The sequence below is a fragment of the Thermobia domestica genome, chromosome 11 (assembly GCF_964235325.1).
Source record: "Thermobia domestica chromosome 11, izTheDome1.hap1.1, whole genome shotgun sequence".
Classification (NCBI taxonomy): Eukaryota; Metazoa; Arthropoda; class Insecta; order Zygentoma; family Lepismatidae; genus Thermobia; species Thermobia domestica.
Window position 1 is genome coordinate 103,763,557 of NC_137464.1, and position 15,121 is coordinate 103,778,677.

At 30.1% G+C, this 15,121-nt stretch overlaps 1 protein-coding gene and 1 long non-coding RNA gene across 28 annotated transcripts in view; one reads left to right on the plus strand and one right to left on the minus strand.

Moving 5' to 3' along the window:
• The window catches only part of LOC145664324 (uncharacterized), a 1,583,153-nt gene that overhangs the window by 1,538,696 nt on the left and 29,336 nt on the right, over window positions 1-15,121 (minus strand). The gene's annotated exons all lie outside the window — the stretch shown is intronic.
• LOC145664335 (uncharacterized) overlaps window positions 1-15,121 on the plus strand; it is a 580,590-nt gene that overhangs the window by 319,740 nt on the left and 245,729 nt on the right. The gene's annotated exons all lie outside the window — the stretch shown is intronic.

The window sequence follows — 15,121 nt, forward strand, 5'->3', positions numbered from 1 at the left end:
TGTTACAGCATATTTTTGATTTACTACAGAAGTATTTATTAATAAAATGTAAAGATAGTACTTAAAGTCATTGTCAAGAAAATTGTCAGAACAAAACAACTCACACCACTCCCACACCAATAAAATAGTGCTAAATTTTGTGAGAAAAATAAACTATATTCTTTTATGGGGTCATTAATAAAATAATTATTTACGAAATATAATTTTTTCGTTAAAAACATTTTTAAGGTAATCACTTATTTTAAAATTTATTATCGAGTAAACAGTATTGTATTTTGGGAAAAGAGAGAAATTTGATATATCTATTTACAGAAGCTTCTTGGCGTACTGTTTTAATGTTTAATATAGGCAGGGAAAGTCTTTCGGCCTATAGGCATAGAACCAAACATTCTGATGGAATATAAAATCCATTATATTCTGGTAATAAAACGTGTATAATTTTTCAAAATCACGAGTGAATTTGCTGTTCTTTTATGACCACAGGACTCCACTAAAAAGTAAACGGAGGTTAAATCACTCAATAAAATATATGGTTTCTAGCTTCTTTAAAGAAAATGATATGGTATATTTTATAAATTCTAAGTAATATTTACTAACAAAAAATAAAATGTGCCAGTTACTTTTATGAAAATTGTTCGAAAGAAAAAATCCTTCCAAGAAAGAACTACCCAATGTGGATGTTATTAAGAGAAATGTTTATGGTGAATTGTAAGATTACTAATTGGTTATGTATTTATTACATACTGTATGAACATTTTAGAATAAGTGTTTTTAAAGAGAATTAATCTAAAACTCTTTTCTTGTCGTTTTTCCTTTGCTATGGGAAACGAATTACCCACAGAACAAAGTTTTAAATAAAACATTTAGTTATAAAATATGAACGCAATCAACAATGTCGTTTCTGTAAAGTCATACGAAAACCTTATTGTAAGAACAAACTATTCCACAAATGTTTTTGCTGGTAAATAACTTCTATCATATAATATTATTAATCAAATATTAATTTATCGAATACAAGAACCATTTATGAGACAGTTGAAATGTTCAGTGTTTATCCTCAAATAAGTTAGTCTTTTTCTGTAGATTTGAGGTAACTTCGAAGTTACATGAGGAAGATCCCATAAAAAAAAACAGTATAAATTGTGGTCTCGATATCTTGAATAATATGAACTCAAGGACTTATGTACGTTACACACATCGACAATAACATATGAGCAGACAGATAGACATCCGAGAATAAATTGTTTGGTATGTACTGACTTCATGATCACTTTATGTTCTTATATCGTAGCTCGAATGCAAACTTATTACGTCCACATATCAGAGTATCCATAAAATCCCATTATTATTACCTACATTCGTTTTTCCAGTTTCAAAGCAATTTTAGAGGCATCTCACACATAGAACGAGCTAGAGATGTTTTAAAAAAGATTACCCACGTTCAATATATAACGAATGCGTACGGTACAAGTACGATTTCTCTATTTATGTATATATACAAGAGATAAATTCGTAAATTTACTTAAGAAAAATCCTGAAACCACATTCTATGTAATTGACATAGAAATTTTCAAATTTATTATATCTATATGACAGCTTCCTAGCAAAACTGCGCTCCTATGAAACATAATTTCCCCATTGTAATGTACGAATGTGAAAAACATCTTAACTGGCATGAATTAAAATATGGTAATGTTTCGACAATTCTTTTTTATTTAAAGAAGGCATAATAAAACAAGGAAAGAGCGAAGCAAATAATCAAGGAAGGTATGTAACATAAAATTTGAAAATATATCTTTATTGCTTGATTCGAGAAAAAAACATTTACGTAATTAACACTTGAAGATTAGGAAGAGATTTAGTTGGACAGCCTTAAAGAGCAAACGAATTTTTGGCAAATATGAAAATAGGTGTTGTGTTAAAGAGAACCCTAGGAATATTCATGAAAGTGTTGTCCAAGAGATGATTTCTTTTTGTAAAAGACTCATCCCAATTCCCAAGAAGTTCTTTTGCGTTTCGTCTCGATTATAGAAAAGATTTTTTTTTTTTGTTTCGAAGTGTTTCTTGTTTTAGTTCGTAAATATATATAGGTACAAAATTTGTTTCCTAACGTTTTTGTTTTCAAAAAATAGTCTACAAGTAGAAGTCATCAGAATCCTTTCATGTGGCGAAATGACTAGGAATGATGTGGTATAAGAAAACGTAAACAGTATTTATTATTGAAGCACACTGTGTAATGATTTATGTACTTTAAGTGTTGATAAATGTTCTACATCTTGTTCGTATAATATCAATTTATCGTTTTTATAGTATGAATCATATAATACTAAAATAGTGTTTGAGAATTAAGACTTGCATGAACTGGTGTTGTTCATAAGACTCGTAAAGTGTGTTGTCTCGTCTCGAATTTGAAAATGTATTTCTCGTTTCGACTCTCATATCATTTACGAGGCAACAATCGAGACAAGATGAGAAATTTCTCGCTTCGTAGGCAACGTTAATCGATGACAATAATTATAATATTGTACGAAACAAGATCAATAAATGAATTTTTGTATTACCGAGAATACATTTTTGAGACAGGTAACACATACAGCTTATCATAAATCATTGTAGTAAATAGTATCAAATTAGTTTAATATCTGTTTCAATGGCGAATAAATGGCCTTAGCTCACACAAATCTTAAAAGATACTTTTCTTATTCTCAAATTAACCAAGAAAGATTGTCTTAATACTAAATACAGTGATTTAAGAATTGAACCGGCTCTAGTTACGAAGTGTTAGGATTATTCTTGCACATGTTTCATGAATTTCAGAAACAAAACATAGTTTATTAATTTTTGTTGTTTTTCTTTTCAATAGAGTTGTATGTTTCTGTAAGTGGCCTCTAATTTCTATGATTTTTCACATCAATCAGATTTGCAGAACTGTGTCTGTATCCGAGGAACATAAAATGCTTAATTATTTTCATACACTCTTAAGAAATATTTTTATTTATCGAAATTATAATGGATAAAAACTACCTCCACGTGTAAAAACGGAGTAAGAACGTCTATTCAATTTTCACTTTTCAATTGTATGAGTTAAGGTACAATATTCCTGATATTTCGATAGAGGGTAGACAGACAAATACGATACTAGAATAGTACATTCTGGATAAATTTTGAAGACTATTTTATTATTCAGCTCGCTAAAAGTTATATTTTGTTCAAAGATATCGTAAACAAATTTATCAATAAATTGCGTATAATTGTGTGATTCTCTATAATGATAATGTATGAACGTAAATTTTACTGATTATACTTTCAGTGTTTCACTTGATGTGATTTTAAGCACATACTACGTATAGTGAACTTAATTTCCAAACGCAAAGACCGAGAAAAATGACCCATACACTCAGTAATTGTATCTTTATATTTCAAGTATTGCCCACGTTCTTTAGAAATATCACATATTCTTGAAGCATCCATTCAGAATTAATACTATTTTTATTCTAAAATGAATATTTGCTATGAAAAGATATACGTGCATAGAACAAATAATTTGATATCCAGTGGGGTGCAAATAATCTTAGTGTTCGGATGGTTAATACATGAGGACCTTTTAATATATTTTATATTTTAATTCGATTTACAAAATATATAAGTTAGATTGTTTTCTCGTATGATTGTCTTGTTCTGATGCAAATTTCCATTCTGTTGTCAACAAGGTACAAAACGTCTCTTTTTAATCCTGTAAGGATTTCTCAAGTGAAGCTCACTAAGTTTCAATAGAATATCATTTTACTAAGAAAGGAATCACAAATCTTGTAATGTAGTATATAGAACAGAAATGATACTAGGCGAACCTAAGCTTAACAAGAAAATTAAGCCACGAAAGACATACTTTATAAGCTCACAAAGAATTGATCTAGGACACCTGTAACTAACTCTATATCGATTATTATTTGCTTATGTGTTATCCGAGTATAAACTAAGTTACTGTTCATTATTGATGCGAGTGAAGGATATTTTCTCAAATTTTACTTTTAAATCGTCTTGGTCTTCATCAATTTAAATCAAAGCTATAATTTCCAAGAAATTTATATATTGTTTTTTAAACTACCAAGAAAATACACACCTTGTTTCATGATATTGGATATTTTTTTTTTTTTAACTGAAGCTATCTAAATAATCTTGAAGTTGAGTGAATTTGCCTCTTGCTCTTGGATAATATCAATTATAAGCTATAGATCTAATTTAAAAGCCCGAAAGAAAGTATACATGAAGTTTCATGAAAATAAAAAAATAACAACAGTTACTGTTGTCATGCTTTCATAAAATGGCATACATTTAGTCTGTTCCCTCTGACTAATTTAAACTCAAGCAATATCAGAAATTCTGTTATCTTAAACAAAACATGCACTCTGTTTCATACTAAATTCTGAGAGTTTTTATACTTTTTTTCGCATAAAACATTTTTTTATATCATTGAAAGGGCAAATTTACTAGCTCGTCATTGATGGACAGTAGATGATTGGAAAGAATCAGAAAAATATAAGAATATGGCACCAAAACATTTTTCTTTCGAAAATTATCGTAAAACATTTTTTTTAAATCTAGTGGAAATAGCAGCTAAATTCACTCCTTCATTCCTGACTGGTTTTACATTTATGCATTTGGGATGATTGTAAAACAACAGAAGTAATACAAACCTTACTGCACCAAATCGAATATTTTTACGAAAATTAATATGGGGAATTTCCATAAGTCAGGTAAGATGCGTATCATCACTAATTCCTGACTTATTTTAACCCAAAGCAGTGAGGATTATGCAATACATCGAAAAATATTTAGACCTAAACAATACTATTAAACAATCAAATAAATTTGCCGAAAGTTATCGCAGAATTTGCTTTTAAAATATCGTATGAGGAGCAGGAGACATGAAGTCAAAACTCCAAATTCTTGACTGATTTTTAAACTTGCATGAAATATTGTATCAATTGTATTTTAGTAATATTTATGGAGATATTTAAATAATGAAACTTATAATTTCGGGTACACTTTCCCTCCTTTTCCCTTATCCTTGACGATTTCAAACCTAAACAATGCAGATAATTGGCATATACCAAAGAAAATATATACTATGTTGCCTAAAAATCGAATATTTGTGAAGGTTATATTGGGAAATTATTTTGTATGTGAATGTACAAACTTGTAAAATAAGGTAGATTTTACACTCTTTTGCTACTTGATTCTTGATGGATTACAATCCTAAATAGCTGAGTTATATCCGAATGTTTGAAGAAGAGACAAACTAATTGAAGGATGGGTGTGAAAAGTGCGTTAAGTCAAAAATTTGTGGTTTAGGGAAATCGCATTTGAAAGTTTAGACATAAATCCAAAATCCGGTTTTGGGAAAATGATTAGCTGTCGTAGCTCTTCATGCTAATAAGACTGGTTTTTCGGATTTATGTCTGAAACCCAAAACCGGATTTTGGACTTATATCTCAACTTTCAAATGCGACTTCTCTAAAACAATAACTTTTGACTTAACGCACTTTACACATATACCCGCTAATTTAAATCGGATACGTTTCGTGAGATTTTGTTTGAAATAGACAACCAGATTTAAGGACGGACATACACTCAGATGCTGACCCAGTCGAATTATAGAAGGTCGCTACGTTTGTTTCAACTACAGGTAATACTAATAATTATAATACTATGAAAGTGTTTGCTTTTAATTTCACGTTGATCGCTAACAATGGCAACGACGAAAACCTTAGTTTAAGGTGGGATTAGTATGTCCTTTCCGATAATTGGAATTAGATACAAGAAACGAGATAAAAAAATGAAAAACTCAATTAAATTCATTAGATGTAACATTCAAAGCCGTACTTACAAGAGACTAGTATTCGTGTCCATAATTAAGTATTAGTTTATTGCTTGGACATCAACGTTCCTTTTCAACACTGGGGCCAAATAAGCTGAGAACTTTTCTTACAAATGTATTTAACAAATGACTTTTCTAGACACGTTCGTAAGGTCTCGTGTAATTTTGACTTCTGCATATTCTTACTGCAATGAAATATCTCATGTTACGTCTCGTAGTCAAGGCTGTAGGATAAAAACACTGATGATAAATGAAAATGAATGATTATGTAAGATTTTGGGGAATGAAAATGTGGGATGAAATGAGGAAAACCCAAAAACACCGCGTACATGATGTTATCTAACACAAAAATACATGGACTGGGACAGAACCAGGATCTATTGTAATACGACAGAAATTATTTGATAAGGATAAAGGATATTTTATTAACTAAAATTTTCATATTTTAAATGGAAATAAAATTCAAATTTATAGTTTTTGTGCTTTTAGGTCGTTTACATTTTAGAACAATCAGAGAAGTCTCTTAACAACTTAAAACTATGTCCAAATATGAACATTCTCTTGAATAGGATATATAACTTAAGTAGCAACGTGTCAACCCAATAACAAACACTTCCTACTTCAAGTCATGAGGAAAACCTTGTAATGTAAAAATAAGTGGAAGAGAATGACGCCACCAAAAATTAGAAAGAGAAGGTAGGTGGACTAAAGGAATAATAAACTCGAGAGAGTATTCGAGTGGCCAGTACAGTGGTAAATCCGATCTTTCTGATCCTTTCATCATCATTCCTTCCGATCAATCTTGATGAGTATAAGCTGGTTATGAATTGCTGAACATATTGATAATATTCGATCTAAATTGTTAATCATTACTTCCATGGAATTACTACTTCTGTATGAACATGTTAGTCAATGTCGGAATAGCCATTAGTTTTGGGTAATTATCTAAATCTGATGTCTCTAGTTTTATGTGATATATGGAATCATTACCAACTGAAGCATTTGCCAGCATTAATCTGAATTAATTGGATGAAGTTTGTTATACATATAGATATTAGTCCCCATGCTTATTATGTTTACTATTTTCTGAGTTACGTGTGGATAAACACATGTATGTCAGCGTCTGGATTACAATTTAAATTGTTGGCATACGTTAAGGTAGAAGTGTCGGAGTTGTGGCTAACGCCCTTGTTACGAGATTAGGTACAATTCAGAGTTTTACCACTGAGCCACCTTGTTCTTTCTGACCATAATGTAACCTGCATTTACATTCATGGCCAGTTTATAGTCTGCCTCCGTGTCGTATTGCACAGTTTGCAAATACTGGGTGAATCCCAGAACCGTTTTTAACAAGAGATTCCATTCATAATTTTTTGATAATAAAAATGTCAGATGTTGCTCTAAATTAAAACGTAATCACATCTTAAATGAATGAATCTGTAGCTTTTCACACTGGTCTTGTAACAGACGTCCCTGGTTTGGTTCGAGGAGGAACAGCATGAAAATTTGTACTCATTATTGGAGTTCGAATTCCATCTCAATCTTTAGGTCTTTGTCACATATAGCCTTGGTGCTGAAACCGGACACTAAACTTCAATAAACAACAATTACCATTAAAATATGTTTTCTCATTTCCAGTTACTGATTTAGTTTAACGTATTAAATTGCCCAGCTTTCATGATTAGAGTGTACAAATTATTCCAGACTTAATTATCTTAGTAACATTTATAAATAGACAGATGAGCTCTATGCAAGTTTTGAGAATAAAAAATTATAATTAGAAATGTAATTTGTTGATTTATGCGTTAAACCTAATACTCGTAATATATAGCGTATGTAACATATTTGAGTCGTAAGTTAATATAGAATTTATTACACATTGCAATAATTTACTTGCAATTAATTGATTTCTTCCGTATACACTTAAAGTTAATTCAAGCGTTTGAAAAACAGTTTAGTACAAGATAGAATATTTCAGCTTATAACATTTTATGTCGTGTTCATACATGTTTTCTGTTATACTAGTAGTAACATGAAACTGTGTAACTGAAAGGTAAGATTGAAAAAAATACTTCATGTTGCCTCTGGACAGGGCCGGATTTCCATGTTTTGGGCCCATGGACCCTAGTGAAATTGCCACTACCCACAACAAATAACATTGCTCCCCAAAACTTCCATTCTCCTCGATCTATTTCTTAAAATATTACTTTTATGTTTGATACTAAAAAATAATTATTACTATTACTAGTTATTACTGTTCTTATTTCTTATTACTCATTTTATGTAATGTATTTTAATTCCTACACCTGGCCAGCATTTGGAGTAGGTTCATCAAAACTTACCTAGCTTCTGCGTAACCTATTCAACATTACGTATTACTTTTCCTATTTCTTTCCCTAAGTTATTATATATCCAGTGTAAAATGTCCTCCGGGCTTATCTGGTATTCGTTGAATAAATAAATAGGTACACGCCAATTCTTGAAAGTACGAGTGTAGAGCTGCCTACTGCCGCTTTTCTCAGCAGAAGCACCGCCATAATAAAAAAAACTGACTTATGACAATATTTAGTACGACTAATCTGCTTCAATATTATCGTAGTCACGGTCAATAAAAAAATGGCTTTCGTTTATTTTATTCATTCATTGGTGAAATATGAATTTTTAATAGTTGTATCCTTTTTTTTTTTTTTAAAAAAAAAAAGAAAGTACCGTCCTTTAAAATTTGCCGCCCTGGTCCCGGGACTATGTGGCCCATGCCTAATTCCGACCCTGTGTGTGGATGGAAAATATCTTATACTGAGAAACTTTTTTATTTTTTTAAATACTTCGATTCGCTAGCGGAAAGGATTCCATATTCCCCCCCCCCTTTGCGTTGTAATTAGATTATATAAGCTACTGGATTGCATATATTCATATTTTTCTGTGTATATGCTGCTGTTATAAAAGTTTTAAAATATTTCGTATTTATGTACTGAATACTAATAACATATTAAATTTATTTACTTAGGTTTAATTGATTGCATTAATTCAACTATACATTTCACGATTGACGTCCAAACGAGGCTTGAGAAAATTATTTTTTAAAGGAAAATATAACAAAATTTCATGCAGATTTAAATTTTATGGAGGCTGTGGAAGTAACTACCTTAATATAAGCAATTCTTATGTTCGAATTATTTTAAATTTCAACTGAATTCAAAATTTCTACACATTAATACATCTGATGGGCTCAACTTGGGGAAATAGTGACTTTTGGATATTTGCCCATCAGTTCGTCCATTTATGCTGTGCATGTACATACACCTTAGAGCAGTGTTTCTTCCAGACATGTTTTTAGGGCCACTGCACTCACGGTGCTCTGAGAGTGCCCACCCTGAAGGAGGCCAAAATAATACATCTGCACTATAACAATAAATACAATAACACTGGCAGTGCCCCCTGGAATACTAAGTGTGCTCCCGGAACATTTTTTCTGAAAGAAACAATGCCTTAGAGACTATATTGTTTGCACCAAATTGTAAACTTAAGGTTAGCTGAGTGAAAGTTGAAAATAAAAAATAAATTTTCTCGAAAGTAGCTCTAACGATTTTGTTTTAGTGAAAAAAAGCAATATATGATTTACAATCATGTAATGGTATATTTTTTTCTGTAAAGGGATTAGTTCTTCTTTAGAGCTGCATTCTTTCGGAACACTTTTTCAAGAAAGCAATTCTGGAAATTTTGTTCACTACGATTAGGCTTAATTCTTTAGAAGCAAATGGTTGGTTTACTTTGAAAAATGAGTTTTCTTACTTTCTAAAAAGAGTTTCAGACTACTTTGTTCATATTTGATAAATAAACGGTTCGTTAACAACTCTTTCTCATGAAAAAAGGATTAGTTTACTCTTGAAGGTGAATCTTTTTGGAGAAATTTTGCAGAAACGACTCAAATGACTTTTTTCACACTTAAATGCATGTTTGATTAAAGCATTACGATATACGATAAATAAATCACTTTTTGACGAATGAGGATGTCTTTGTTTTAGAGCGAAATTTTCGGAAACCACTGTCATAACTATGAACAAAGTCCAAAAATATGTATTTCAGAAAGAAAAAAACAGCATTACATGATTTTCTTTAAGAAAATGTTAACTTTAGTGAAAAGTTAACTTCTACTTAACTTCTACTTAAAACGACGCGACGAAAAAAAATATATATGTAATAAAATATAGAAGATATTTAAAACTAAACCAGCACACAATATGTGATGAAGGAGTTGATAATGCTCATATTAAAGGGTTCATGAAGAACAGCAAGTGATTAGGAACTCTATCATTAATGGAGCTTCTTTCGAACATAGAAATAAGTCAAGGATAATACTAATGTTTATAATAAGAAATGTTACTGATAATGAAAGGGACCGTAATATAATTTTAGTAAAACGATTATTAGCCTCTATTCCCTATTCAGAAACTCTAAGAAGTTTTCCAATAGTTTCAAATTTATTCCTTAAAAAGAGTATTTCAGTAAAGCCGATTTCCAATCCTCAGATTTAAGTCATTTTTAAAAAGTAGAAGAAAGCGAAAATATCTAAATTGTAATAAAATAGTCTATTTGCTTTTTTACTAAATGATAGCTTAAATTACAATACATAGATCACTGTTACACTGTATTATTATTTTTATTAATAATAATAATAGTAAATGCTACTATTTTTCAGTTGTGCGTACATATCTGAGAAATATATATCTTCAATGCAAAATAATATATGAATGATATTTTTCAATAACTTTATTTGGATTCTTTTTTCTTTCTTTGCACTCAATCTCTTTTACACTCACTAAATAGAATATATACACACATTTACATTTACAGAAATTAGTGTTACCCATGAGGTAAGACGAGAAAACTCATTTCTCGTCTCAGCTTGTAAATATTTCTCGAATTTTCATTACGTCTCGATTTTCGAAGGACATTTGTCACGTCTTGATTATCGGGAAGCTTTTCTTGTCTCGTCTTAATTACAAACTTTATGCCCTGATTTTATTTCTAATGTCATCTAGAAGCTATCTGAATCCTTCAGTGTCATGATAGGTCTGCAAAGAGTCCACACATTTATTATTGTAGTATACTGTTTAATGGTTTCTGTGCTCCTAAATGTTGATAGATTCTCTTCATTTAGTTCGTACAATCAATTTATGACTATTTTTTACTATGGATCAATTAACAATAAAACAATGTTTGACACCTAAGACTTTGGTGAGCTAATGTCCATGAGACTTGAGAAATTTCTCGTCTTGTCTTGAAAACGAGATAGAATTTCCATGTTTATATTTTGTCTCGAATTTGAAAATGCAATTGTCGTCTCTGTTGCAAGGAAACGCCGAACACTAACAGAAATGGATGAAAATGTAGAGTCAAATTTTCATCCTTGACTTTATAAACAATTCTGCTAAAGTAAACACGACAGTCCTTCGAAATAAAGTATATAAACTGTATATATGTCTGTTACGTCATACTTTCATCTTTACGACTCATTTCTCTTGTTTCGAAAACAAAGAAACTCCAAGTTTTTCTACAAGCTTCAGTGAATTTTTATACGTTTTTATATTGCTCTATAATTCGTCACTAAAACGAAGTATTCTTCACTAAGAACACAAACCAACCTACTGACAAATCGTCCGAAAAATATCCTTTAGTAATCGTTTTTATAGTTTTTTTTATCTTGTTCTGCAACATACAGAGTAAATACATATTATTTTAAAACAACAAAATCCTTTTTCTAACATATAATGTGAAATAAACGCACTTTTAGCAGACAGTATATTGTTAAGAGAAAATCCGCTATGGTTAAGAAAACTCTTTTCAGAGCATAACATTATGTTAACCACAAAATGAGCATCAAACACAACTGACATATTATTATGTGAAATATACTATTGGCGTAAATAGATTAACCGGATCTAATTGTACTTAGGACGCTAATATAGTGTGTTATATTAGAGCCAGATATATATTGCTATTATTTTAAGAATTAAATATTAATTGGAATTATCTTGAATTCATACTGAACAAGATAGAAATTTGTGTGGGTGTCTTGATTTATGATACATGAGATTCGTGACTCCGTTTACCCTTCAAATGAAATTAAGAAGTAAAAATAATGATAAAATTATTACAGAAAATATAAAATATATGTCTCCTGAATCTTATGTATAGTATATAGATTTCTTTAGTATGCATTATAAATAGTTCTTCCTTGCATACTATCTACGTAAATCGATTTCTGCTCTACATTTCAAGTATAGTCTAACTTCTTGAAAGTTATATTTTAATTAATATGTTTGAAAGAAATATTTACTTTCGACAAATTTATCTTTGAAATACAGGGCTCTATAAGTAATGGCAAATTACATTTAAATTTATTTTCTTGTTCAACTTCCTGAAAAAATAAATCTGAAAATTGAAATATGTACATTTTCATTCATATATACTTACACATATATACTATTCTAATCCAAATGAGGGAAATCGATTCAACCGGGATTTGTGCGTCTCTCTGTTTCGTAAAGGGTATCGAAATTTTCAGCAAATTCAGTGAGTTTTGTCCAATCTTAGGCAACATACAATTACATCTAAATTCTGTAAGCCTTCGACTACATTTTATGCTACATGTATATACTGAGTAAATTATTCCAGACTGATGACGGACAAGATTTGTTTGTAAATATAGTCCTCAGTCTCAGCGTACGAAATCATAATTTGCAATTTCTGTATCTGGTCAATCTATCCAAACGTAAGCTGTAATATGTGTAATGGATCTGCTTAAATGTGTCTTTTACAGTACATTTAGGCTAATTTAAAATCGAGCACAAGGATCTATATTGCAATCTTCTATACTAATAGTTGAAATGACTATTCTTGGAGAATATGTCCACTTATAGTCTTCCCTTCAGCGTTTACTTTGTGTACCGAAAATGAGTTTGTATATTCCGGGTTAATATACATATATTTCTTGTATTCGAAAAATGTCAAGAAAGAATGGTAAAAAGAACTCAATATTGAAGTTTGCACTTATAAATGATACAACGAGATAAATATATTTAAGCACAATTTTGAGTTGTAAAAAAAGTTTGAATTTCAGGAAATACTGTGAATTTCTTTCTCTCTTTTTTTAAGGATTTCAATCTTCTTCATTACTTAAAATCAATCTACGGAACCTGAACGCTGATTATCTTAACTTAAAAGATTCTTCATATAATTACTACGATAAGAAAATAATTTTACATTATAAGTTTACTAAATAAAACTACTACCTCTAAGTAATATCGCTTTTCTAAAGATTGAACAAGCATCTCTACTACTCGCATTTGTATTTTATGTCGTCAATGAGAGAATGAACTTACTTATCTTACGTTTCACATTCTGTTAATTTTTGACATTTAATACTTAATATTATTATTCGAGGCTAAAATTAGGTATAGATGAAAAGAACTATCATTAGAACAATAACATAAATTACCAACTTTTTGTGCATTTTTTTGCTAAAACTAATTTATACATAGATGTAATCTGACGTATATTTTCTTTCATTCCCACTGATTTGTACTGTATTTTCACAAAAAAACGATGGAGGTAAACTTACCCAAATTGTGAAATATCTTATGGAGGATGAATTTAGTATTTTGTACTTTTGTAGTAGGATGAATTTAGTATTTTCATAAAAAAAAGGACAGAGGTAAATTTACCCAGATTTTGAAATACCTGATTGAGGATGAGTTTTGTAAACTTCTTCCCACTTTTAAGAATAACAGCATATATTATGTTTGAAACTTAAGACTTAAACCTGTTAATCAAGTTATTAAAAGGCATTTGAGTGAACTGATCTTAGTTTCTTTCAGTTTTAGCTATTTTGTATCTTTCCAAGAAATTGGCGTAGTATAGCGTGAGCTTTCTTGGTAGATTCCCAATGGAGCTCATTAAATTTTATTGAAACAAATACCGAGCAACCTGTGAATTCATTTATTGGTTGAGAACGTAATCCCTCAAAACTGAGGAGGTAAGTTCATCTCCTCACATTAAAGAAAACGTGTTTAATTATAGTTTTGTATTTTATTCTGATTTGTATGAAGCATACTGTAAAGTGATTTAAGATTTATCCTTTTCCTTTGGGATTGAAATTATAGGTAAAAAGGTAAGTTGATACATCTTGAAAGAACAAAAAATGTCAATTTTTAAAAATTACCCAGTTTCAAACATGATATTTGCTTTATTTGAGGCTTCTTACTGAGTGTATCAGTTGGTCTTATTCTTTAAATATCTTCAATATATTTGTTCCAGAAAATATAGGATTTTTACAAAGTGTGGCTTGTGCTTTTTTTTTTTTTTTTTTTTTTTTAGATTTCAATAGGACATATTACTTCGAATTGCTATCACAAATGGATAAGAGGCCAACCTATCTCCAATTTTAAGATAATCTCTTAGAGTAACTTACACAAAAGTGCAAATGGCTGAAGTTTATATTTTTGGAAATCTAGCAATAACTCTTATAGATTGCTTATGGAAGTCTTCAAGAGTTAGATCTTTAAACCCTGTAACTCAAATAATTTCTATTGTTTGCTTCTACACTGCACGGCAACATTAGTAAGCTATACATATATACTTGAAGGTTTCATTTTGGATTCTAATACAAATGCAAATAAGCCAATTGTTAGAAATGCTTATAAAACGACTGGCATACTTAAGTAAATGCTATAATTAGCCTCCCATTAGAAAATTTTCAGATTCAAATTCTGTCCATCCATTTCTTGAATGCGTTAGGAATTTTCAAATGTTCTTGTATGTCTGAAGAAACTCTGGAAATAAAAAAGTTTAATTTGTGTCCACCCATTTCCTCAATTCATTTTATAGGAATTTTCAAACTTTCTTGCTTGTCTGAAAAAACTTTGAAGTTAATATAAGTTGTAGTTTCAAACAAAATATGCTCATTTGTATAAATTTTCGAGAGTCCTGAGTCCTTTTGAAAATAATAATAAAAAAAGTTATGAACGGAAGTAGTAGAATATCATTAGTGAATCTAGCATAAGATAGCTTCTAATATTTGTCTAAACTGGTATTTGTGCGTAGTTTATCTGTCCATTTGCATGTCTATACACCTACTCAGGTACCTTGCTTTACCATAACTTCCAAACAATTTATCCAGTGTTAATAGAACTTGGCATGGTTCTTCATTCAATGTTTTGAAATAACTCCACTCTCTTACTT